Source organism: Arachis hypogaea, chromosome 11 (assembly GCF_003086295.3).
Source record: "Arachis hypogaea cultivar Tifrunner chromosome 11, arahy.Tifrunner.gnm2.J5K5, whole genome shotgun sequence".
NCBI classification, from domain to species: Eukaryota; Viridiplantae; Streptophyta; class Magnoliopsida; order Fabales; family Fabaceae; genus Arachis; species Arachis hypogaea.
The window spans coordinates 88,229,234-88,256,615 of record NC_092046.1 but is presented as its reverse complement, the minus strand read 5'-3'; the positions used below and the strand labels follow the sequence as shown (position 1 = coordinate 88,256,615).

Sequence of the window (27,382 nt, the reverse complement as noted above, 5' to 3'; positions counted from 1 at the left end):
CCCGCTCATATGATTGAAGCTCTGTTTCATTGATAGTTTGGAATTTGTAGTATATTCTCTTCTTTTTATCCTATTCGATTTTCAGTTGCTTGGGGACAAGCAACAATTTAAGTTTGGTGTTGTGATGAGCGGATAATTTATACGCTTTTTGGCATTGTTTTTAGTATGTTTTTAGTAGGATCTAGTTACTTTTAGGGATGTTTTCATTAGTTTTTATGTTAAATTCACATTTCTGGACTTTACTATGAGTTTGTGTGTTTTTCTATGATTTCAGGTATTTTCTGGCTGAAATTGAGGGACTTCAGCAAAAATCAGATTCAGAGGTTGAAGAAGGACTGCTGATGCAGTTGGATTCTGACCTCCCTGCACTCAAAGTGGATTTTCTGGAGCTACCGAACTCGAAATGGCGCGCTTCCAATTGCGTTAGAAAGTAGACATCCAGGGCTTTCCCGAAATATATAATAGTCCATACTTTGGCCAAGAATAGACGACGTAAACTGGCATTCAACGCCAGCTTTCTACCCAATTCTGGCGTCCAGCGCCAGAAAAGGAGCCAAAACCAGAGTTGAACGCCCAAACTGGCACAAAAACTGGCGTTCAACTCCAAGAAGGACCTCTACACGTGCAACACTCAGGCCCAGCCCAAACACACACCAAGTGGGCCCCGGAAGTGGATTTATGCATCAATTACTTACTCATGTAAACCCTAGTAGCTAGTTTATTATAAATAGGACCTTTTACTATTGTATTAGGCATCTTTGGTCTCAGTTTTAATCCATTGTTCATCTTAGGAGACTATTGATCACGTTTTAGGGGGTTGGCCATCTCGGCGATGCCTGAACCTTCACTTATGTATTTTCATACGGTAGAGTTTCTACACTCCATAGATTAAGGTGTGGAGCTCTGCTGTTCCTCAAAGATTAATGCAAAGTACTACTGTTTTCTATTCAATTCATCTTATTTCGCTTCTAAGATATCCATTCGCACCCAAGAACGTGATGAAGGTGATGATTATGTGTGACGCTCATCATCCTTCTCCCCTATGAACGCGTGCCTGACAAACACTTCCGTTCTACATGAAATAAGCTAGAATGAATATCTCTTAGATCTCTTAACCGGAATCTTCGTGGCGTAAGCTAGAATGATGGCGGCATTCAAGAGAATCCAGAAAGTCTAAACCTTGTCTGTGGTATTCCGAGTAGGATTCAATGATTGAATGACTGTGACGAGCTCCTAACTCACGATTGCAGGGCGTTAGTGACAGACGCAAAAGGATAGTAAATCCTATTCCAGCATGATCGAGAACCGACAGATGAATAGCCGTGCCGTGATAGGGTGCGTGAGCATATTATTCACTGAGAGGATAAGATGAAGCCATTGGCAAGGGTGATGCCTCCAGATGATTAGCCGTGCCGTGACAGGGCATTGGATCATTTTCCCGAGAGATGACCGAAATTAGCCATTGACAGTGGTGATGTATCACATAAAGCCAGCCATGGAAAAGAGTAAGACTGATTGGATGAAGATAGCAGGAAAGCAGAGGTTCAGAGGAACAAAAAGCATCTCCATTCGCTTATCTGAAATTCCTACCAATGATTTACATAAGTACCTCTATCCCTATTCTATTATTTATTATTCGAAAGCATCATTATCAATTTATATCTGCCTAACTGAGATTTGCAAGGTGACCATAGCTTGCTTCATACCAACAATCTCCGTGGGATTCGACCCTTACTCACGTAAGGTATTACTTGGACGACCCAGCGCACTTGCTGGTTAGTTGTATCGAAGTTGTGAACCATGGTATTGGTACCATGTTCTTGGCGCCATTGCCAGGGAAAGAAAGAGCCATGAATTTTACATCATTAAAGTGTAATCACGATTACGCATACCAAGTTGCTCACGTTGCCAGGGATTGTTCGAGCCTGGGCATCACAATTTTGTGCACCAATAAGCAGGGGCGTGCCATGCCTGAGCAAGGGCATGCCACGCCCAGAAGAAAGAGAAGCAAGGCGTGCCACGCAAGGGACAAGGCATGTCACGCCTAGGAGGTCAACCAAGCAACCCTAGAGGCAAGAAGCAGTGGCGTGTCATGACAGAGGGAGGTTTGCCACGCCCAATGAAGAAGCAAAAGGGAAATGCCATGCCCATGAAGGAACAAGGAGCTGGAGGGCCATGCTTGAAAGCAAACAACCTCTAGAAACAAATTTGCAAACCTGTCAATCCTAACCTCTTCAGACTCAAATGACCGTAACTTGAGTTAGAGAAGTCCAAATGAGGCAGATTAAATAGCATTGGAAAGTTAACATCAAAAGCTTCGAAACGATATGCATATGTTTATAGTGAACATGTAGTTCAGGTTGCGAACGACCCTCATCTTTTGGGATTAGAAATCAGCACTAGGATGCAACAGCGTGGCATGCCCAAACATTCAACGTAGTAGCGTGGCACACCCAGACAGCCCTTTTACATACGCAAACTTCAATTTTACATGCTCAAAAGCCCAATTTTCAAGCCAAGCAAGCCCACAAACCCCTAGAAGACATAATTTTGGTTAAGATTGTGGAAGATTCTATAAGATATGGTTTGATTTGAATTAGTTTTAATTAGGATTTGAATTATTATTAGTTATCTTAATCTTCCTAAAAGATAAGATAAATATTTAGTTTTTGAATTTGAATCATTAGGAAACTTAGGATGTAAATAATTAAGTTTGCTCACAGAGAAGGAGGGAGGATCTTCAAATCCAATTCCACACCTTCTTCTCCTTCTTTTCTTTTATTTTGTTTTTAATTATCCATAAGTCACTAAACTCGTGTTAAAGGGTTAGGAGCTCTGTTCATGTTTCAATGGTAAATTAATCTAAGTTTTCTTTTGTTTTAAAGCTTTGCATTAATCTGTTTTATGATTGAGTATTTCGTTCTTCATCACTGATGAACGACTTCTTGATGATAAAGAATTTCACAAATGAATTCTCATTGCAGTATAGTTTCTAAACAACAAAGAATCCTTTCATACAAAAATTTGGTTGTCACAAGTAACAAACCCCTATAAAAATAATCGAAGTATTTAAATCTTGGGTCGTTCTCCCTTGGAATTGCAATAGAGTATTCTTGTTATTGGTTATGAAGTATGTTTGGGGTTTTTGAGGTAATAGACAAGAAATATAAATGGCAAAGGAAATAAACTAACAACTAACAAAGCTCTTGGCAAGGTCTGAGTACTAGAAATCCTATCCTCATTATCCTCCTCAATTGTGACAACAATTGTCCATTGCTCCCACCTAGTTAACCTCTAACTATGAAGGAAAGTCAAGTGGATGAATTAACTTGATTACACAAGTCCTAGCCTAATCATGATGAAAGACTAGCTTTAGTGGCATTCAAGTTAATTAGCAACTTCTAATTATCAATCAACAAAGGAGTTTGATAACTCAAGAGTCACCAATTACTCTACCTAGGCCAAGAGGAACAAAATCTAACTCAAAACTAAAAGAGGCATTTCAACAAACACATAGAAGGCGATAAAGGTAAACAACATGAATTGCAAGAATTAAAGAGAGATCTAACTACAAAGGCAATAGATCCATAATAGAAAATCAAAGCAACATGAAAAGAAATGGAAATCATAAATTGCATTGAAAGAGAAATAGAGATCTACATAAGAATTCATAAAGCAAAAGAAAAATTAAAGCAAGAGAAGAAGTAGATCTAGATCTAAGAAATTAACCTAAACCTAATCCTAATTCTAGAAACTAACTTTCCCTCCAAAACTAAACTAAACTAAACTAATGTGATGTAATGTGTTGGAAGTTATGACTCCCCCTTGAATTCTGCCTTAAATAGCCTCAGAAATAAGTTAGATCTGGGCCTGGTAAGCCCAGAAATCGCCATAGTGGATTACCTTTAAGTGAGTCACGTGCGAGCAATGATGCGTACGCGTCGCTTGACAATTTGCTATCCACGCGTACGCGTCATGTACGCGTATGCGTCGCCATAGGACCTCATATTCCACGCGTGCACGTCTACTGCGCGTGTGCGTCGATATCAGCATCCCAAATCCTTGTTTCTTCATGAGCTCTCCACTTGCATGCTTTTCCTCTTCATCCCTTGATCCATTCCGAGCCTTTCCATCATGAATTCACTTACAAACATATCAAGGTATCTAGTGGAATCAAAGGTGAATCAAAATTAGCAATTAAGGGCCTAAGAAGCAAGTTTTCACACTTAAGCACAAATTAGGAGACAATCATGAAACCATGCTAATTCCTTGGATAAATGTGAGAAAAGGTGATAAAATTCCCTAAATTAAGCACAAGATAAACCCTAAAAATGGGATTTATCAACCTCCCCACACTTAAACCATAGCCTGTCCTCATGCTAAATCAAGAAGGAAACAAAGGGTATCAACATTTATTCAATGTAACAACTAACTAAATACATCCTATCAAAATGCAACTATCTATATGAATGCAACTACTTGGTCAAAATAAATCAATTCCCAAGAGAACATATAGGCACAAGGGCCAAGGGCTAGCAAATCTAATCAAATCCACAATTGAGTTGAGTTATTAAAGTTTTTTACAAACTTGCATGAAAGGTGATGATTCTAGGTGAAAACATGTAATTGAGCAATCGAAACCTCACCGAAAGTGTTTGCACTCTAGTCGCTCAAGTGTTTAGATTCACTCAATTCTCCCCTAATCATGCTTTCCAAGATTTGTTTTTCTTCTAACAATCAACAATTATTTCATGCATGCATACAATTATCATGAGGTCTTTTCATAGGTTGTAATGAGGCTAGGGTCAAGGTAGGATGCATATTTGGTCAAGTGGACTTGAAATTTGAATCCTTGATAAGCTTAGACTGCCCACCTAACCTATGACAACCTATACAATTCAAAGCTAACCTAACTATCCATTTTTCACTTTTTCACATACTGATGAGTGGATAATTTATACGCTTTTTGTCATTGTTTTTACATTGTTTTTAGTATGATTTTTTTGGTGACTTTTTATATTTTTTTGGTGACTTTTTTCAGTATGATTTAGTTAGTTTTTAGTATATTTTTATTAGTTTTTAAATAAAAATCACATTTCTAGACTTTACTATGAGTTTGTTTGTTTTTCTGTGATTTCAGGTAATTTCTGGCTGAAATTGAGGGACTTGAGCAAAAATCAGATTCAGAGGTTGAAGAAGGACTGCAGATGCTGTTGGATTCTGACCTCCCTGCACTCAAATTGGATTGTTTGGAGCTACAGGAGTCCAAATGGCGCGCTCTCAATTGCAATGGAAAGTAGACATCCAGGGCTTTCCAGCCATATATAATAGTTCATACTTTGTCCGAGTTTAGATGACGCAAACCGGCATTCAACGCCAGCTCTCTGCCCTATTCTGGAGTTAAACGCCAGAAACAGGTTGCAAAGCAGAGCTAAACGCCAGAAACAGGTTACAAACTGGCGTTTAACTTCAAGGAAAACCTCTGCACGTGAAAGCTTCAATGCTCAGCCCAAGCACACACCAAGTGGGCCCGGAAGTGGATTTCTGCATCATTTACTAGTTTCTATAAACACTAGTAACTAGTTTAGTATAAATAGAACTTTTTACTATTGTCTTTACATCTTATGATTATCTTTAGATCATTTTGTACACGTTTAGGGGGCTGGCCATTCGGCCATGCCTGGACCTTATTCTTATGTATTTTCAACGGTAGAGTTTCTACACACCATAGATTAAGGTGTGGAGCTCTGCTGTTCCTCATGAATTAATGCAAAGTACTACTGTTTTTCTATTCAATTCAAGCATATTTCTTCTCTAAGATATTCATTCGCACTCAAGAACATGATGAATGTGATGATTATGTGACGCTCATCATCATTCTCACTTATGAACGCGTGCCTGACAAACACTTCCGTTCTACATGCAAACAAACTTGAATGTGTATCTCTTAGCATTCTGATCGTGAGTTCAGAGTCTTCGTGGTATAGGCTAGAACTATTGGCGGCCATTCTTGAGGTCCAGAAAGTCTAAACCTTTTCTGTGGTATTCCGAGTAGGATCCGGGAAGGGATGGCTATGACGAGCTTCAAACTCGCGAGTGCTGGGCGTAGTGACAGACGCAAAAGGATTACTGAATCCTATTCCAGTATGATCGAGAACCGACAGATGAATAGCTGTGCGGTGACAGCGCATCTTGGAACATTTTTATTGAGAGGATGGGAAGTAGCCATTGACAACGGTGATGCCCTACACAAAGCTTGCCATAGAAAGGAGTGGGAATGATTGGATGAAGACAGCAGAAAAGCAGAGGTTCAGGAGGAACGAAAGCATCTCTATACGCTTATCTGAAATTCTCACCAATGAATTACATAAGTATCTCTATCCCATTTTACATTTTATTTATCTTTTAATTATTAAAACTCTATAACCATTTGAATCCGCCTGACTGAGATTTACAAGGTGACCATAGCTTGCTTCAAGCCGACAATCTCCGTGGGATCGACCCTTACTCACGTAAGGTTTATTACTTGGACGACCCAGTGCACTTGCTGGTTAGTTGTGCGAAGTTGTGACAAAGTGTGTGAATTACGTTGCGAGCACCAAGTTTTTTGGCGCCGTTGTTAAGGATCATATTTTCATGCACCAAGTTTTTAGCGCCGTTGCCAGGGATTGTTCGAGTTTGGACAACTGACGGTTCATCTTGTTGCTCAGATTAGGTAACTTTATTTTAATTTTAAGTTTTTGTTTTTATTCTTTTTAATTTTCGAAAAACCAAAAGAAAAATTTTAAATTATGTTCTTCAGAATTTTTAAGAATAAATTTTAGAGTTTCAAGAGATATGTTGAAGCCTGGCTGGCTGTAAGGCCATGTCTAATTTTTTTGGACCGAGGCTTCCAATTCATCAGCACAGAAGCAAGTTGAATGAAGTATCAGCTGTTGTATGTCTGATTTGTATCTGCTAAAGCTTGGCTGGCCATTGGCCATGTCTAGTGTTTTGGACCGGAGCTTTCACTGAAAGCTTGGCTGGCTAGTAAGCCATGTCTAATTCCTGGACCGGAGCTTTAGACTAACATTGCATGATTCCTGGAATTCCTATTAAAAATTTTGAAATACTTATTTTTCTTTTTCCAAATAATTTTCCAAAAATACCAAAAATTTTAATAAAATCATAAAACCAAAAAAAATAATTTTGTGTTTCTTGTTTGAGTCTTGTGTCAAATTGTAAGTTTGGTGTCAATTGCATGTTTATCTCTTCCTTTTTACGAAAATTCATCATGCATTCTTCATGATCTTCAAGTTGATGAATCCTCTTGTTTAATCTTCATATTTTCTTGTTTTTCATATGCATTCTTGAATTATTAGTGTCTAAAGAATAAAAATTTTTAAGTTTGGTGTCTTGCATCTTTTTCTTTTCTTAAAAATCTTCAAAAATATGTTGTTGATGTTCATGTTGACATTCAAAGTGTTCTTGGTGTTCATCTGAACATTCAAGGTGTTCTTGCATGCATTTTTTTGTTTTGATTCATAATTTTTATGTCTTGTGTCATTTTTGTGTTTTTCTCTCTCATCATTAAAAATTCAAAAATAGAAAAAAATATCTTTCCCTTATTTCACTCATAAATTTCGAATATTTGAGTTGACTTTTTCAAAAAATTTTCAAAATTTAGTTGTTTCTTATGAGTCAAATCAAATTTTCAATTTAAAAACCTTATCTTTTTCAAATCTTTTTCAAAAATCTTTTTCTTATTTTGTTTCATAATTTCAAAATCTTTACTAACAATTAATGTGATTGATTCAAAAATTTTAAGTTTGTTACTTGCCTAGTAAAAAAGGTTCAATCTTTAAATTTTAAATCATATCTTTTTGTTTCTTGTTAGTCAAGTAATCAACCTTAATTTTCAAAATAAAATCCTTTTAAAATTCTTTTTCAAATCTTTTTCAAAATAAATTTCAATCACATCTTTTTCAAAATCAATTTCAAAATCTTTTCTAACCTCTTATCTTTTCAAAATTGATTTTCAAATCTTTTTCAATTAATTTTATCTTTTTGATTGATTCTTATCTTTTTCAAAACTACCTAACTAATTCTCTCTCTCTAATTTTTGAAAATCACCTTCCTCTTTTTCAAAATTCCTTTTTAATTTGATTTAATTTTGTTTTCCTTTTTTAATTTTCGAATTTTAACTTTAAATTTAAATTAAAAACAAAAATAATTCTTTTTCTTTTCAATTATTTTCGAAAATTCTTCTCTCTCATCTCCTTCTAATTATTTATTTATTTACTAACACTTCTCTTCATCTAAAAATTCGAACCATCTCTTCCTCCTGGTGTTCGAATTTCTCTTCTTCTATTCTTTTCTTCTTCTACTCACATAAAGGAATCTCTATACTGTGACATAGAGGATTTCATATTTTCTTTTTTGTTTTCTTCTTTTTCATATGAGCAGGAACAAAGATAAGAACATTCTTGTTGAAGCTGATCCTGAACCTGAAAGGACTCTGAAGAGGAAGTAAAGGGAAGCTAAAGCACAACTCTCTGGAGAAAATCTGACAGAAATTTTTGAAAAAGAAGGAGACATGGCCGAAAATAATAACAATACAAGGAAGATGCTTGGTGACTTTACTGCACCAAATTCCAATTTACATGGAAGAAGCATCTCAATCCCTGCCGTTGGAGCAAACAATTTTGAGCTAAAGCCTCAATTAGTTTCTCTGATGCAATAGAATTGCAAGTTTCATGGACTTCCATCAGAAGATCCTTTTCAGTTCTTAACTGAATTCTTGCAAATCTGAGATACTGTTAAGACCAATGGGGTTGACTCCGAGGTCTACAGGCTTATGCTTTTCCCATTTACTGTAAGAGACAGAGCTAGAATATGGTTGGACTCTCAACCTAAAGATAGCCTGAACTCTTGGGATAAGCTGGTCACGACTTTCTTAGCCAAGTTTTTTCCTCCTCAAAAGCTTAGCAAGCTTAGAGTGGATGTTTAAACCTTCAAATAGAAAGAAGGTGAATCGCTCTATGAAGCTTGGGAGAGATACAAGGAACTGACGAAGAAGTGTCCTTCTGACATGCTTTCAGAATGGACCATCCTGGATATATTCTATGATGGTCTGTCTGAATTATCAAAGATGTCATTGGACCATTCTGCAGGTGGATCCATTCACCTAAAGAAAACGCCTGCAGAAGCTCAAGAACTCATTGACATGGTTACAAATAACCAGTTCATGTACACTTCTGAAAGGAATCCTGTGAGTAATGGGACATCTCAGAGGAAGGGAGTTGTTGAAATTGATACTCTGAATGCCATATTGGCTCAGAATAAAATATTGACTCAGCAAGTCAATATGATTCCTCAGAGTCTGAATGGATTGCAAGCTGCATCCAACAGTACTCAAGAGGCATCTTATGAAGAAGAAGCTTATAATCCTGAGAACCCTGCAATAGCAGAGGTGAATTACATGGGGGAACCCTATGGGAATACCTATAATCCCTCATGGAGAAATCATCCAAATTTCTCATGGAAGGGATCAATAAAAGCCTCAACAAGGCTTTAATAATGGTGGAAGAAACAGGTTTAGCAATAGCAAGCCTTTTCCATCATCCACTCAGCAACAGACAGAGAATTCTGAGCAGAATCCATCTAGCTTAGCAAATATAGTCTATGATCTATCTAAGGCCAATTTAAGTTTCATGAATGAAACAAGGATCTCCATTAGAAATTTGGAGGCACAAGTGGGCCAGCTGAGTAAAAGGGTCACTGAAACTCCTCCTAGTACTCTCCCAAGCAATACAGAAGAGAATCCAAAAAGAGAGTGCAAGGCCATTACCTTACTTGGTGTGGCCGAACCCAAAGAGGAGGGGGAGGACGTGAATCCTAGTGAGGAAGACCTCTTGGGATGCTCAGTGACCAATAAGGAGTTTCCCTTTGAGGAACCAAAGGAATCGGAGGCTCATCTAGAGACCATAGAGATTCCATTGAACCTCCTTCTGCCCTTCATGAGCTCTGATGAGTATTCATCCTCTGAAGAAGATGAAGACATTACTGAAGAGCAAGTTGCTAAGTACCTTGGTGCAATCATGAAGTTGAATGTCAAATTATTTGGTAATGAGACTTGGGAAGATGAACCTCCCTTGCTCACCAATGAACTAAATGCATTGGATAGGCAGAAATTACCTCAAAAGAAACAGGATCCTGGTAAATTCTTAATTCCTTGTAACATAGGCACCATGACCTTTGAGAAGGCTCTGTGTGACCTGGGGTCAGGAATAAACTTAATGCCACTCTCTGTAATGGAGAAACATAGGATCTTTGAGGTGTAAGCTGCCAGAATCTCTTTAGAGATGGCAGACAACTCAAGAAAATAGGCTTATGGATAAGTAGAGGACGTGTTAGTAAAGGTTGAAGGCCTTTACATCCCTGCTGATTTCATAATCCTAGACCCTGGGAAGGATGAGAATGAATCTATCATCCTTGAAAGACCCTTCCTAACCACAGCAAGAATTGTGATTGATGTGGACAGAGGAGAGTTGGTCCTTCAACTGAACGAGGACAACCTTGTGTTTAAAACTCAAGGATCTCCTTCTGTAACCATGGAGTGGAAGCATGAAAAGTTTCTCTCACTACAGAGTCAACCAAAGCCCCCACAGTCAAACTCTAAGTTTGGTGTTGGGAGGCCACAACCAAACTCTAAGTTTGGTGTTGGGAGGTTCCAACAATGCTCTGAATATCTGTGAGGCTCCATGAGAGCTCACTGTCAAGCTATTGACATTAAAGAAGCACTTGTTGGGAGGCAACCCAATGTTATTTAATTATATTTATTTATTTTCTATTGTTATTTTATGTTTTTTTAGGTTGATAATCATGTGGAGTCACAAAAAATACTGAAAAATTAAAAACAGAACGAAAAAGAGCTTTAAAAAATAGCTCACTCTGGAGGAAGAACTTACTGGCGTTTAAACGCCAGTAAGAAGCATCAAACTGGTGTTTAACGCCAGAAAGAAGCATCAAGCTGGCGTTAAACGCTAGAAACAAGCATCAGACTGGCGTTTAACGCCAGAACAGAGCACGGAAGTGGCGTTAAACGCCAGAAACAGGCTACATTTGGGCGTTTAACGCCAAAAATAAGCAGCAAGCTGGCGTTTAACGCCAGACATGCATGCTAAGGGAGTTTTACACGCCTAATTGGAGCAAGGATGTTAAGTCCTTGACCCCACTGGATCTGTGGACCCCACAGGATCCCCACCTACCCCACCTCTTCTTCTCTCCTCTTCACACCTTTTCATAACTCTCTTCCCCAAATACCCTTAACCACTCACATCCATCTTCTCTTCCCCATAAACCCCACCTACCTCCAAAATTCAAATTGTTTTCCCTCCCAAACCCAACCCTAATGGCCGAAACCTACCACCATCCCACCCCTATTTAAACCCCTCAACACTACTCTATTTTCACACATTACAACCACCACTTCTCCCCCTTGGCCGAATACACCTTCTCCCTCCATCTCCTTCATTTTCTTCTTCTTCTACTACTTTCTTTCTTCTTTTGCTCAGGGACGAGCAAACATTTTAAGTTTGGTGTGGTAAAAGCATTGCTTTTTGTTATTCCATAACCATTAATGGCACCTAAGACCAGAGAAACCTCAAGAAAGAAGAAAGGGAAGGTAATTGCTTCCACCTCTGAGTCATGGGAGATGGAGAGATTCATCTCAAAGGTCCATCAAGACCACTTCTATGAAGTTGTGGCCAAGAAGAAAGTGATCCCTGAGGTTCCTTTCAAGCTCAAAAAGAATGAGTATCCGGAGATCCGACATGAGATCTGAAGAAGAGGTTGGAAAGTTCTCACCAATCCCATTCAACAAGTTGGGATCTTAATGGTTCAAGAGTTCTATGCAAACGCATGGATCACTAGGAACCATGATCAAACTGTGAATCCGAATCCAAAGCATTGGCTTACCATGGTTTGGGGGAAATACTTAGATTTCAGTCCGGAAAATGTAAGGCTGGCGTTCAACTTGCCAATGATGGAAGAAAACGCACGCCCCTACACTAGAAGGGTCAACTTTGATCAAAGGTTGGACCAAGTCCTCATGGACATATGTGTGGAAGGAGCTCAATGCAAAGTTGACTCAAGAGGCAAGCCAGTTCAATTGAGAAAACTAGACCTTAAGCCTGTAGCTAGAGGATGGTTGGAGTTTATTCAACGCTCAATCATTCCTACTAGCAACCGGTCTGAAGTTACTATAGATCGGGCCATCATGATCCATAGTATCATGATTGGGGAGGAAGTGGAAGTTCATGAGATTATACCTCAAGAACTCTACAAGGTGGCTGACAAGTCCTTTACTTTGGCAAGGTTAGCCTTTCCTCACCTCATTTGCCACCTCTGCAATTCGGCTGGAATTGACATAGAGGGAAACATCCTCATTGAAGAGGACAAGCCCATCACTAAGAAAAGGATGGAGCAAACAAGGGATCATGGACCTCAACAAGAGCATGAGGAAGTTCCTCACCATGAAATCCCTGAGATATCGCAGGAGATGCACTTTCCTCCACAAAACTATTGTGAGCAAATCAACACCTCTCTAGGAGAATTAAGTTCCAACATGGGATAAGTAAGGGTGGAGCACCAAGAGCACTCTATCATCCTCCATGAAATTAGAGAAGATCAAAGAGCTATGAGGGAGGAGCAACAAAGACAAGGAAGAGACATAGAGGAGCTCAAGAGCACCATTGGTTCTTCAAGAAGAGGAAGACACCACCCTCACTAAGGTGGACCCGTTCCTTAATCTTCTTGTTTTTATTTTCCTGTTTTTCGTTTATTATGCTTCATGTTTATTTATGTTTGTGTCTTTACTATATGTTCATTTGTGTCTAAGTGTCTATGTCTTAAAGCTATGAAAGTCCTATGAGTCCATCACCTCTCTTAAATGAAAAATGTTTTAATTACAAAAGAATAAGAAGTACATGATTTCGAATTCATCCTTGAAACTAGTTTAATTATTTTGATCTGGTGACAATACTCTTTGTTTTCTGAATGAATGCTTGAACAGTGCATATGTCTTTTGAAATTGTTGTTTATGAATGTTAAATATGTTGGCTCTTGAAAGAATGATGAAAAAGGAGACATGTTATTTGATAATCTGAAAAATCATAAAATTGATTCTTGAAGCAAGAAAAAGCAGTGACGAACAAAGCTTGCAGAAAAAAAAGAGAAGAAAAAAAATGGCAAAAAAAAAGAGAAAGAAAAAGAAAAAGCAAGCAAAAAAAGCCAAAAGCTCTTTAAACCAAAAGGCAAGAGCAAAAAGCCAATAACCCTTAAAACCAAAAGGCAAGGGTAATAAAAAGGATCCAAGGCTTTGAGCATCAGTGGATAGGAGGGCCTAAAGGAATAAAATTCTGGCCTAAGCGACTAAACCAAGCTGTCCCTAACCATGTGCTTGTGGCGTGAAGGTGTCAAGCCAAAAGCTTGAGACTGAGCGGTTAAAGTCGAGGTCCAAAGTAAAAAAAAGAGTGTACTTAAGAACCCTGGACACCTCTAATTGGGGAATTTAGCAAAGCTGAGTCACAATCTGAAAAGGTTCACCCAGTTATGTGTCTGTGGCATTTATGTATTTGGTGGTAATACTGGAAAACAAAGTGCTTAGGGCCACGGCCAAGACTCATAAAGTAGCTGTGTTCAAGAATCAACATACTGAACTAGGAGAATTAATAACACTATCTAAATTCTAAGTTCCTATAGATGCCAATCATTCTGAACTTCAAGGGACAAAGTGAGATGCCAAAACTATTCAAGAGGCAAAAAGCTACTAGTCCCGTTCATCTGATTGAAGCTAAGTTTTATTGATATTTTGGAATTTATAGTGAACATGCCTGAGCAAGGGCATGCCACACCCAGAAGAAAGAGAAGCAAGGCGTGCCACGCAGGGGACAAGGCATGTCACGCCTAGGAGGTCAACCAAGCAACCCTAGAGGCAAGAAGCAGTGGCGTGTCATGACAGAGGAAGGTGTCCCACGCCCAATGAAGAAGCAAAAGGGAAATGCCATGCCCATGAAGGAACAAGGAGCTGGAGGGCCATGCTTGAAAGCAAACAACCTCTAGAAACAAATTTGCAAACCTGTCAATCCTAACCTCTTCAGACTCAAATGACCGTAACTTGAGTTAGAGAAGTCCAAATGAGGCAGATTAAATAGCATTGGAAAGTTAACATCAAAAGCTTCGAAACGATATGCATATGTTTATAGTGAACATGTAGTTCAGGTTGTGAACGACCCTCATCTTTTGGGATTAGAAATCAGCACTAGGATGCAACAGCGTGGCATGCCCAAACATTCTACGCAGTAGCGTGGCACACCCAGACAGCCCTTTTACATACGCAAACTTCAATATTACGTGCTCAAAAGCCCAACTTTCATGCCAAGCAAGCCCACAAATCCCTAGAAGATGTAATTTTGGTTAAGATTGTGAAAGATTCTATAAGATATGATTTGATTTGAATTAGTTTTAATTAGGATTTGAATTATTATTAGTTATCTTAATCTTCCTAAAAGATAAGATAAATATTTAGTTTTTGAATTTGAATCATTATGAAACTTAGGATGTAAATAATTAAGTTTGCTCACAGAGAAGGAGGGAGGATCTTCGAATCCAATTCCACACCTTCTTCTCCTTCTTTTCTTTTATTTTGTTTTTAATTATCCATAAGTCACTAAACTCGTGTTAAAGGGTTAGGAGCTCTGTTCATGTTTCAACGGTAAATTAATCTAAGTTTTCTTTTGTTTTAAAGCTTTGCATTAATCTGTTTTATGATTGAGTATTTCGTTCTTCATCACTGATGAACGGCTTCTTGATGATAAAGAATTTAACAAATGAATTCTCGTTGCAGTATAGTTTCTAAACCAACAAAGAATCCTTTCATACAAAAATTTGGTTGTCACAAGTAACAAACCCCTATAAAAATAATGGAAGTATTTAAATCTCGGGTCGTTCTCCCTTGGAATTGCAATAGAGTATTCTTGTTATTGGTTATGAAGTATGTTTGGGGTTTTTGAGGTAATAGACAAGAAATATAAATGGCAAAGGATATAAACTAACAACTAACAAAGCTCTTGGCAAGGTTTGAGAACTAGAAGTCCTATCCTTATTATCCTCCTCAATTGTGACAACAATTGTCCGTTGCTCCCACTTAGTTAACCTCTAACTATGAAGGAAAGTCAAGAGGATGAATTAACTTGATTACACAACTCCTAGCCTAATTATGATAAAAGACTAGCTTTAGTGGCATTCAAGTTAATTAGCAACTTCTAATTATCAATCAACAAAGGAGTTTGATAACTCAAGAGCCACCAATTACTCTACCTAGGCCAAGAGGAACAAAATCTAACACGTAACTAAAAGAGGCATTTCAACAAACACATAGAAGGCGATAAAGGTAAACAACATGAATTGCAAGAATTAAAGAGAGATCTAACTGCAAAGGCAATAGATCCATAATAAAAAATCAAAGCAACATGAAAAGAAATGGAAATCAAAAATTGCATTGAAAGAGAAATAGAGATCTACATAAGAATTCATAAAGCAAAAGGAAAATTAAAGCAAGAGAAGAAGTAGATCTAGATCTAAGAAATTAACCTAAACCTAATCCTAATTCTAGAGAGAAGAGAGAGCTTCTCTCTCTAGAAACTAACTTTCCCTCCAAAACTAAACTAAACTAAACTAATGTGATGTAATGTGTTGGAAGTTATGACACCCCCTTGAATTCTACCTTAAATAGCCTCAGAAATAAGTTGGATCTGGGCCTGGTAAGTCCAGAAATCGCCCCCAGTGGATTGCCTTTAAGTGAGTCACGTGCGAGCACCGACGTGTACGCGTCGCTTGACAATTTGCTATCCACGCGTACGCGTCATGTACGCATACGCGTCGCCATGTGACCCCATATTCAACGCGTGCGCGTCTTCTGCGCGTGTGCGTCGATATTAGCATCCCAAATCATTGTTTCTTCATGAGCTCTCCACTTGCATGCTTTTCCTCTTCATCCCTCTGATCCATTCTAAGCCTTTCCATCATAAATTCACTTACAAATATATCAAGGCATCTAGTGGAATCAAAGGTGAATCAAAATTAGACATTAAGGGCCTAAAAAGCATGTTTTCACACTTAAGCACAAATTAGGAGACAATCATGAAACCATGATAATTCCTTGGATAAATGTGAGAAAAGGTGATAAAATTCCCTAAATTAAGCACGAGATAAACCCTAAAAATGGGGTTTATCAACCTCCCCACACTTAAATCATAGCATGTCCTCATGTTAAATCAAGCAGGAAACAAAGGGTATCAACATTTATTCAATGTAACAACTAACTAAATGCATCCTATCTAAATTCAACTATCTATATGAATGCAACTACTTGGTCAAAATAAATCAATTCCCAAGAGAACATATAGGCACAAGGGCCAAGGACTAGCTGATAAACCACTATTTTATGGTTTATATTGTGTTTATTTATGTGTTTTTATCATGATCTTTACCTACTTATTCGTTAAATAAGCATGCATTTATAATTCCTTCCTAAAGTTATTGCATGATTGAAAACTTGCTTCTTAGAGACTTTTAATTTTGTATTTCATTTCTCTTTTATTTCATTCGATGCCGTGATCTGTGTGTTAAGTGTTTCAGGCCTCATAGGGCATGAATGAGTTGGAGATTGGAAAGAAAGCTTGCAAAAATGGAAGGAAAACAAGAAATTGAGGAGATGACCAGCGAGAAGCGACGCGGCCGAATGGATCACGCGACCGCGCGAAAGAGAGGAAATCGCAGTGACGCGGCCGCATGGATGACGCGACCACGCGGCATGGAATAGCACAAGCGACGTGGTCGCATGGATGACGCGACCGCGTGGCAAAGCAGAAAGCCGAATGACGCGGCCGCATGGATGACGCGACCGCGTGACATTCGCCATCTGCATAATCTGCAGAATCGCTGGAGGCGATTTCGGACCTTATTTTGACCTAGCTTTTGGCCCAGAAAAGCATACTAGAGCTAGAGAACATGCAGAAACCAACAACAACATTCATTCCGCATAGTTTTAGTTTTTAGATCTAGTTTTCCTCTCCTCTAGGTTTTCTCTCTACACATTCATAGTTTTTAGGATTTGTCATGTTCATTGTTTTTGCATTGGGATATTGAGAAGAGTTATTGCCTCATCAAGACTTCGACATTCTAGTTCGTTCTCTTTACTTGTCTCTTACTCTTCCATGTTCCTTAATTTACTTAATTTTACTATTGGATTATTTTAGCATTTATTAATACAAGAATTATTTTTATTTTTAATTAATCTCTTGATCATTATTTATCATGTCTTTCTTTAATTCCCTTTCTTATGTTATGAATTCTTCATTTACAATGAGTGAGTAGTTCCCTAACTTGAAGGGGAGTTGATTGAAAGGAACCCTTATGTTGGGATGCTCAAGAAAAAGATTGTAATTGGGTTTATTGTTGGATTTCTCTCTAGTCACTAACACCAATCCTCCCAAGAGTGGATTGGAACTTATGGATTGAACAGCATTCCAACTTGTTTAACTTCCCCTTACTTAGTAAGGGACAACTAAATAGAATAACCCCCAATTATCAATTAATCTTGAGAGTACTGCAACAAGAATAGGGCTTCCAGCTAATCAACTCCCAGTCAAGGCTTTTATTTAAATTTATATAAATTCTCTAATTTAATTTTCTGCCATTCAACTCAAACCTTTTTGAAACAATTGATTAATAAAATAGCACACTTTTCTGCAACTCATTGGGAGACGACCTGAGATTCATACTCCCAGTATTTTAATTTTAATTTATGTGATACCCTTCTAAATTGATAAGCGGATTTTTGGTTGGTTGAGAACTATACTTGCAACGCATATTTTATAATCATTCTTAACTCGCCAATTTCCGCTCGCATCAATTTTTGGCGCCGTTGCCCTGGGGTTGCATTAGAGTGCTAAAGTTATTAATTTGAATTTATTTATTTGCATTTTATTTTATTTTGCTACTATGAGCTGCTTGTTTTTCTCGTTAGATGACACGTTCGCTTCCTGATCCAAGCTTGCTAATATTTGATCCTGAGATTGAAAGAACTATTTCATGAATAAGGCAAGCTCGGCATCGGTTAGTCTTCTCTGAGGGCAGATCTGAAACGTCATTTGAGAAAGAAACCAGCCCCCGTTCTACTGATTTGGTTGTTTCACGTGCAGGTAACATGGCAGCATCTAGGAGAGTTACTATCCAGAAGGCTGGAGCCCCTGATTTTACAATGCAACCATTTCAAGCGCATTACGCAGCGGTAGCTACAGATTTTGAAATAAAGACCACATTGCTCAATTTGATGCCCAAGTTTCATGGTTTACCTGCTCAAGAGCCTATCAAGCACCTGAGAGATTTTCAAGCATCCTGTTCTACTGTTAAGCGTGATGGTGCAGATGAAACTTCAATTTTGCTGAAAGCTTTCCCGTTTTCTCTTGAGGGGAAGGCAAGAGAGTGGTACTACACTCAACCAGCAGTAATTGTATCCAACTGGGATACACTGAGAAGAGAATTCTTGGAAAAGTTCTTTCTAGCTGAAGTTACTGATAAACTAAGGAAAGATATTTCCATGATTGTTCAGGATGATTCTGAAACTCTTTATGAGTACTGGGAGTGCTTCAATAATCTTCTGGAAGCTTGCCCCCACCATATGATTGACAAGATAGTGTTACTCGGTTATGTCGCACAGGGCATGAGGCCCCAAGATAAGACCACATATGAAAGTGCTAGCAATGGGTCCATGAAAAAGTACAAGACCATTGATGAGGCATGGCAATTGATCAGTGACTTAGCTGAATCTACTGGGAATCACAGGCAGAAACAAGGCTGCTCAAAAGCTGTTGTAGAAGTATCCTCTAGCAGAGAGACTACTGCTTTAACTCAGAGTATCTGTGAAATGACCAACTTGCTGAAGCAAATGCAATTGAATCAACAACAAGTTCAGTAAGCTCAACCTTCTCCACCACACAAAACCAACAGTTAGTCCCACAGAGAGTTTGCAGAATCTGCACTGATTATAGCCACTATACTGATGAATGTCCGCAGCTCCAGCAGGAAGACAACACCGTGGCAGCCACACATAACTTCTATGACCACCCCAACCCAGGGTACAATCAAGGTGGCAATTACAACCACGGATGGCAAGACAATTCTAACCAGAATTGGAGGGACAACAATAACAGAAGAGGCAGAGATAATCAGAAAAATCAGAGGTGGAATAACAACAACAACAGGCAGCAGAATCAAAATCAGCCTTACAGAGCACCTCACCTAAGGCAATTCCAAGGGCCACAGAATACCCAACAACAGACCTCTCAATTTACCCATCCTTCTGCATCTGCCAATGATGACTTACTACAATCTATTGATCGGAGACAGCAGACCATGGAAAATAACATTAATGCCACTCTGAATGGTCTGACCGCTACTTTGTAGGCTCTTGTCTCCCAGATAGGATCAATGAATAACTCCAATAACTAACCTTTGAGCTCCAGTGGAATCCCCTATCAACCATTACCCAATCCCAAGGGTGGTATTAATGCCATCACCCTAAGGTCCGGAACCACACTGCAGGAGAGGAATCAAGAGGAGCCAAACCCACCAGAACACGCCTCAGCTGAAGAGGTAATGGAAATAGAAGATGTTGAAGAAGAATAGGACATACAGGACGTGGCTGAAGAAGAAGAAGTGCAACCACAGGAGGAAGCACTAAAAGGCGCAGACACTACAGAAAACGCCACTCCCATCCCATTTCCACAACTTGCAAGGAAGCCCAGGAAGCAGCTGAAAACTGATCCAAAAATGGTAGAGATATTCAAAAAGGTTGAGGTAACTGTTCCCCTTTTTGATGTTATTCAACAGGTACCTAAATATGCAAAGTTTCTAAAAGATTTATGTATACATAAAGACAAAATTAATGAATTAGAAACTATTCCTTTAGGAAGTTCCATATCTGCTTTAATGGGAGGTTTACCTGAAAAGTGTAGTGACCCAGGTCCTTGTATAGTTAATTGTACTATTGGTGGTGTGATAATTTCTGAATGCATGTGTGATTTAGGAGCATGTGTGAGTATAATGCCTTTGTCTATATATGATGTTTTGAGGCTCCCTCCCTTAAAAAGGTCGGCAGCTCATTTTGTGTTAGCAGATAAAAGCATTATTACAATGGTTGGAGTTGCTGAAGATGTACTAGTAGGCATTAAGGGACTCACGTGCCCCACTGATTTTTATATCCTGGAAATTCCCCAAAATGACTCAGATAAGCCATCATCAATCTTACTCGGAAGACCATTCCTGAAGACCTCAAAGTTTAAATTAGATGCTTTCTCAGGAACATATTCTTTTGAAATAGATGGCCGAGTAGTGATCTTCAATCTGAATGGAGTTATGAAGCATCCTCCAAAGGATCACTCTATCCTCAAGTGTGACATTATAGATGAAACCGTGGCTGAAGTCCATTAGGAGGAATTTGAAGAGAAGCACACAGGACAAGGTCCAAGTGTGGGGACATTCTCAGAGGACAATGACAGTGCCTTACCACTGTTACCAGCTCCAGACAACCCAGAGCCTGAACATGATCAGAAGTTAGAATTAAAACCCCTTCCTCCACACCTCAAATATGCTTACCTTGAAGACGGGCAGAAGTTTCCGGTTATCATTGCAAGGGAACTCACTTCTCAACAGGAAGAACAACTACTTGGTGTGCTGAGGAGGCACAAGAAGGCAATTGGTTGGAGTTTGGCAGACATAGTAGGCATCAACCCTCAAGTCTGTGGGCATAGAATATTTTTAGAAGAAGGAGCAAGACCTGTCCGTCAACCTCAGAGAAGATTGAACCCCACTATCCTAGAGGTTGTCAAAAAGGAAGTGATCAGACTACTAGAGGCAGACATTATCTATCCCATCTCAGACAGTGAATGGGTAACCCCAGTACAAGTGGTGCCAAAGAAGTCTGGAGTCACTGCAGTAAAGAATGAGCATGGAGAGCTCCTGACAACCAGAGTTCAGAATGCCTGGAGGGTCTGCATTGATTACAGACGCCTCAACCAAGCAACCCGTAAGGATCACTACCTCTTCCATTCATTGATCAAATGTTGGATCGCCTGTCAGGTAAATCACATTATTGTTTTTTAGATGGTTACACAGGTTATTTCCAGATTCATATAGCTCCTGAGGATCAGGAAAAGACCACTTTTACATGTCCTTTTGGGACTTATGCTTAAAAGAGAATACCCTTTGGCTTGTGCAATGCACCAGCTACTTTCCAGAGGTGCATGATGAGTCTTTTCTCTGATCTTATTGAGGACTGTATGGAGGTTTTTATGGATGGTTTTAGTGTTTATGGCGATTCCTTTAGCCTTTGCTTAGATAGATTATCTATAGTATTAGATAGATGTGTCAGTACAAACCTGGTATTAAATTTTGAAAAATGTCACTTTATGGTTAAACAAGGGATTGTACTAGGACATGTTGTGTCTAATACTGGCATTTCTGTAGACCCAGCAAAGGTGGATGTTATTTCTAGTTTACCTTACCCCTCTTCTGTGAGGGAGGTCCATTCTTTCCTTGGCCATGCAGGTTTTTACAGGAGGTTCATTAAGGACTTCAGTAAGGTAGCACTTCCCTTATCCAGGCTACTGCAGAAAGATATTGAGTTCGAGTTCAGTGAAAATTGCAAACAAGCGTTTGATAAGCTGAAGACAGCATTGACTCAAGCTCCAATTGTAAGAGGACCAGATTGGAGCCAACCATTTGAAATAATGTGCGATGCTTCCAACCATGCAGTAGGAGCAGCACTGGCTCAACGTGAAGGTAAGGATCCTTTTGTTATTGCTTACGTGTCTAAAACTTTAGATGCCGCTCAGTTGAATTACACTACTACTGAGAAAGAGCTTCTTGCTATTGTTTTTGCTCTGGATAAATTCTGAGCCTATTTACTTGGTACTAAAGTAGTAGTGTATTCAGACCACGCAGCTCTAAAGTATTTATTATCTAAAAACGAGTCCAAACCAAGGCTTATACGTTGGATACTGCTATTACAAGAATTTGATTTAAAAATTAAGGATAGGAGTGGTAACCAGAATTTAGTGGCAGTGACGTTAAGATTTTTGCCAGTAAAGAATTTCATAAAAACAGTCACGTTGTAGATATAGTCTCTAAACCGACAGAAATCCCTTCGTACAAACGTTTTGGTTGTCACAAGTAACAAACCCCTTTGAAATTGATAACCGAGTATTCAAACCTCGGGTCGTCTTCTCAAGGAATTGCATGGAGTTGTTCTTATTATTGGTTATGCAAAGGTATGTTTTGGGGTTTTTGGATCAAGGTAAAAAATTAGAAAAGCAATGGCAGAGGGAATAAAATAATAACAATAAACATAAACTCTTGGCAAGGTATTAGAAATTGGAAGTCCAGACCAAGTTATCCTTATCAATGATAATGAAAATTGAATCTTAATTTCACTTAGTTAACCCTTACTTAAAGCAGAAGAAGGTCAAGTGACTAATTAGTTTGATCTTCAAATCCTAGTTAATTCCTAAGAAAAGATTGGGATTATTGAAGTTCAGTTCAATTAGCAAAGATAACAATTAACAATTATGCTGTTGAGTTGGATAATTCTTGAGTTACTGATTTCTTAACCAAAACCAAAAGGGAAAAAGTAAATCTACTGGAATAAAAATGTCTTCAGGTGGGAAGCAGTAATCATGTAAATAAAAGAAAGCAGTCATGAATGGAAATACCTCAAATAACATTAATTAAGAAAATTATATGTAACATGGAAGAGTTCATAAATTAAATAAAAATAAAGAACCTGGGATTGAGAGTCACTCCTAAAACAAAGAGAAGTCCTAAATCCTAAATCTAAGAGAGAGGAGAGAACCTCTCTCTCTAAAAACTACATCTACTCCTAAAATTGTGAATGTGAAAGCTTGATTATGAATAGATGCATTCCTCCACTTTATAGCCTCTAATCTGTGTTTTCTGGGCCGAAAACTGGGTTGAAAACAGCCCAGAATTCGCTGGTCTCGAATTCAATCACGCTGGATTTCCGTCACTGCGACGCGGCCGCATGGAGCACGCGGTTGTGTCGCCTAGCTTCAGAGCAACTATGGCATATTATATATCAAATTGAAGCCCCGGACGTTAGCTTTCCAACGCAACTAAAACCGCGTCGTTTGGACCTATGTAGGTAAAGTTATAGCCGTTTGAGTGCGAAGAGGTCAGGCTGGACAGCTTAGCAATTTCTCCAACTTCTTGTATTCCTTCCACTTTTGCATGCTTCTTTTCCATCCTCCAAGCCATTCCTGCCTTATAATCTCTGAAAGCACTTAACACACATATCAAGGCATCTAATGGTAATAAGAGAGGATTAATATTAGCAATTATAAGTCCAAAGAAACATGTTTTCAATTAAAGCACATAATTAGGAAGGCAAATGTAAAACCATGCAAATAGTATGAATAAGTGGGTAAAGAGTAGATAAAAACCACTCAATTGAGCGTAAGATAAACCATGAAATAGCGGTTTATCAACCTCCCCACACTTAAACACTAGCATGTCCTCATGCTAAGCTCAAGAGAAACTATAAAGATGAAGAGGGATGGTAGAATGTATGAAATGCAATCCTATCTATATGGATGCAACTAAATGTGAAATGCTTCTACCTACTTGGTTAAAAGTAAATCAAATCCTCCAAGACAAATACAAACCAATTTCCACTAATTCAAATCGTACAATAAAAAGCAAGTAAACTTGTAGGAAGATAGCTCATGAAAGCAGAGATCATAGAATTAAGCACTGAACCCTTACTGGTAGTGTATATCACTCTAACTCTCAAGTGTCTAGGGTCAATCACTCTATTCTTTCCTAGTCATGCTCTCTAAACCTTGTTCTTCATCTAACCAATCAACATTATTTAATGTACCAATGCAAAAATCATGAGGTCTTTTCAAGGTTCTAATGGGGCTAAGGTAAAGATGAGGATATATATATGGTTAAGTGAGCTAGTAAAGTGAATCCTTGATTAGTCTAAGATCTCACCTAACATATACATACTTTATACAATTTTAAAATACTTTACCTAACTACCCAAATTTTTCCCACTTTTGTATTACATGCTCATGTATCAAACTTATTTTTGAATTTTGACCCATGTGCATTGATTCTTTTTATTTTGCATTTGGGGTAATATATTTTTTTCATTTTTTCTTTTCTTCTTCTTCTTCTTCTTCTTCTTTTTTTTTGTATCCCCTTATTTAATTACTTAATATATTTTTCTTCAATGCACATGGTAATTTAATTATTTTGATTTCACATGAGCATGCTTCCCAAATTTTCAAATAACTTAAATAACTTATTCAATTTAATTCCCTACTTTTTCATATCATCCCATGTTCCCATAAGATTTCCCACACTTAAATTTTTATACAATATCTATCTTAAGCTAACCAAGGATTCAACTTGGGATTCTTATTTTGTTTTTCTGCTTAAGGCTAGTAATGTGGTTATAAAACAGAAGGGATTTAAAAGCTCAAGGTGGCAAAGAAAGGTGGTTAAAAGGGTAGGCTTATTTGGGATAAGTGAGCTAAAATTCAACAATGGCCTCAATCATATGCAAGCATGTAAATACACTAAACAATGGACATATAGACTGAAACAAAGTAAAGATCACAATTATAGAGAAGTAAACACACAAGAATAAAATATTTATGGTTAAATAATGTAACCATATAAATAAGCTCAAATCTCACAGGTTGTGTGTTCTTTAGCTATAATTCATGTTCCAAATACAACTTCCAAACAAGTTTTAACATAAAAAAATTTTTTCAATTTAAATTAGTGAAATTTTTCAAAAATAGAGTCCTAAAAAGAAATTTATTATTTTAACCAAGTAGTAACTAAATGCACAAAATGAAATAAATATGCAATCAAATATGCAGATGCAACAATGAACAAATAAAGAAAATAAGATTATTGGTGTTGAAAAGAAAGTACTAACCCACGGAGATCGGTATCGACCTCACCACACTTAAAGGTTGCACCGTCCTCGGTGCATGCTAAGATGTACAAATGGACGGGCTGTTCCAACTGATGCTTTTCTTCAGGGATTGTGCAGATGGACTTGTTTGTCTCCCCTTTTAAGCGTCTTCCGGTTATCTTCCTGGTGGCCATCCTGAAAGAAAAAGGGAAGAAAGGTAACCCAATAATAGAGATAAGAAAATAAATGAAATATGGTTGGGTTAATTCCAAATGATAAGGGTCTCATTTACATGGAAGCTTCAACATGTACGTGAGAAAACAAATAAAAGAACATGGCAATTCAAGAGTGTAATAATTTGCAACAATAGGGAAGAGAGTGTGGGTAAGGAGAGGTAATGTAAATTCATGTCAATGCAAAAAGTAATACAGGTATAAAAGATTGGCATTGATATAAATAATATAACCTATCCAGAATAAAACAAGTCACTAAGCACCCAAAATAATTCAAGGGAAGATGCAACAGTTAAATGTGAAAATTTTAACACCAAAGGAAAAATAATTAATTTAGAAAAGAAAATAAAAATATGCACAAAATTAAGATGCAATGAATGAAATATGCAAATAAAATAGAATGGAGGTGAAAGAAAATAAGAAAGGAAGAAGAAAGAAATAAGAAAAGATAAGAAAAATAAGGATTAGAGAAAAAAGATAAGAAAATTGGCTGATCTGGATATTCTGTGCGCCGCTTGTGACGCGGACGCGTGAGTGACGCGGTCGCGTGGTTCGCGATAAGGTCAGGTGACGCGGACGCGTAGATCACGCGATCGCGTGGCCTGATTTGTGCGATTGGCGCGAGTGCAGCCTCGCGGTCGCGCAACTCTCTGTTCGAAACTCTTTTTGCTAAAAATCTAGGTGAAGCGATCGCGTGGGTGACGCGGTCGCGTGACTGGCCATCTTTTGAAAACGACGCGGACGCGTGGGGCACGCGTTCGCGTGGGAGGGTTTGGGCTTCCAGCACGAGTCCAGCCCCATTCCAGCTTAACCTTCGGCCATGCACCCTTGGGACGTCGATTTACATGGCACGCGGCCGCGTGGGTGACGCGGTCGCGTGGGAGGCCAAAGTTCCCATGTGACGCGGACGCGTCGGCGACGCGGTCGCGTGGGTCGATTTGTGCCAATGGCACGCCTCCAGCCACACTCTAGCATGACTCTCTATTCGTTTTTATTTTTCTCTCCTCTCCTTGCGACACGGACGCGTCGCTGATGCGGTCGCGTCGCGTGGCATTTTTTTTTTAATCTGAAAAGAAAATGCAAAATGCAGTGTTAATATGAATGTGATGCAAAACTCCAGGTTCAATAAAATAAAATAAAATAAAATAAAATAAAACAAACAAAACAAAATAAAATTAAAATTGAGAAAGGGATGATTATACCATGGTGGGTTGTCTCCCACCTAGCACTTTTAGTTAAAGTCCTTAAGTTTGACATTTGGTGAGCTCCCTGTTATGGTGGCTTATGCTTGTATTCATCCAGGAATCCCCCCAGTGTTTGTACTTCCAGTAACCTCCAGGGTCCCAAACTAAGCATGTAAAGCCCTTAAGAAGCTTCAAACAGATTCTTAGGCTCCCGGGGTACAGATGTCAGAGCAGATTCTAGGATCCCAAATCTTGTTTTTACACCCATCCTTGTCGGGATCTGTATTTTTCCAACTGGGTGATAAGTAATTTGAATTCTCACTGCAGCTACCAAACAGCTTCCTAGACGCATTCAATTGAGCTATACCCAACCGTTGCGTTTAAACTTAAAGCTTCCAACCATAATGAACCTTGCAGGACAATTCTTATCACTGACCATTTTCCTCTTACTCTTAATGCCACAAAGAGCTCTAAGTTGACCATCCGTCTCCAGTAGCCCATATTCAAGTGGGATTAGAAAGCTAAGGGATATGAATTTTACCCACTTGAATGTTGTGAAGGATGATGGCAACTTAGGGGGAGGGGTCTCCAATAACTTTGGCAAGGTGATTTCAAGCTCCACTCCCTTGTGCTCTTTGACTACTTCCACCTCTTTGCAAGCTTCTTCAATTTTAACCTCTTCCTCTTGGTAGCTTTCTTCCAATTCAATCTCTTCTTCATTGCTCACCAAGGGCATGGGAGGTTGTGCTTCTTCTTCTTTAATCTCCATCTCTTGATCAATCTCTACAAAGTCTTCAACCATGATCTGTCTTGGAGGTTGTACACTCTCTTCAACATCAACATCGAACACCAGGGAAGGAGGCTCTGTGACTGGACTTTCTAATGGAGGTACATCATCTCTTAAGTCTGCAACC

The 27,382-nt window shown here is 38.6% G+C and overlaps 2 non-coding genes across 2 annotated transcripts; both read right to left on the bottom strand.

The window, feature by feature from the left end:
- Positions 1–8,968: 8,968 nt before the first annotated feature.
- Positions 8,969–9,076, bottom strand: LOC112725235 (small nucleolar RNA R71). The gene has a single exon (XR_003164356.1). It is a non-coding gene; the product is annotated as a small nucleolar RNA R71 (small nucleolar RNA).
- Positions 9,077–18,622: 9,546 nt separating this feature from the next.
- LOC112725470 (small nucleolar RNA R71) lies at positions 18,623–18,730 on the bottom strand. The gene has a single exon (XR_003164576.1). It is a non-coding gene; the product is annotated as a small nucleolar RNA R71 (small nucleolar RNA).
- Positions 18,731–27,382: the final 8,652 nt, after the last annotated feature.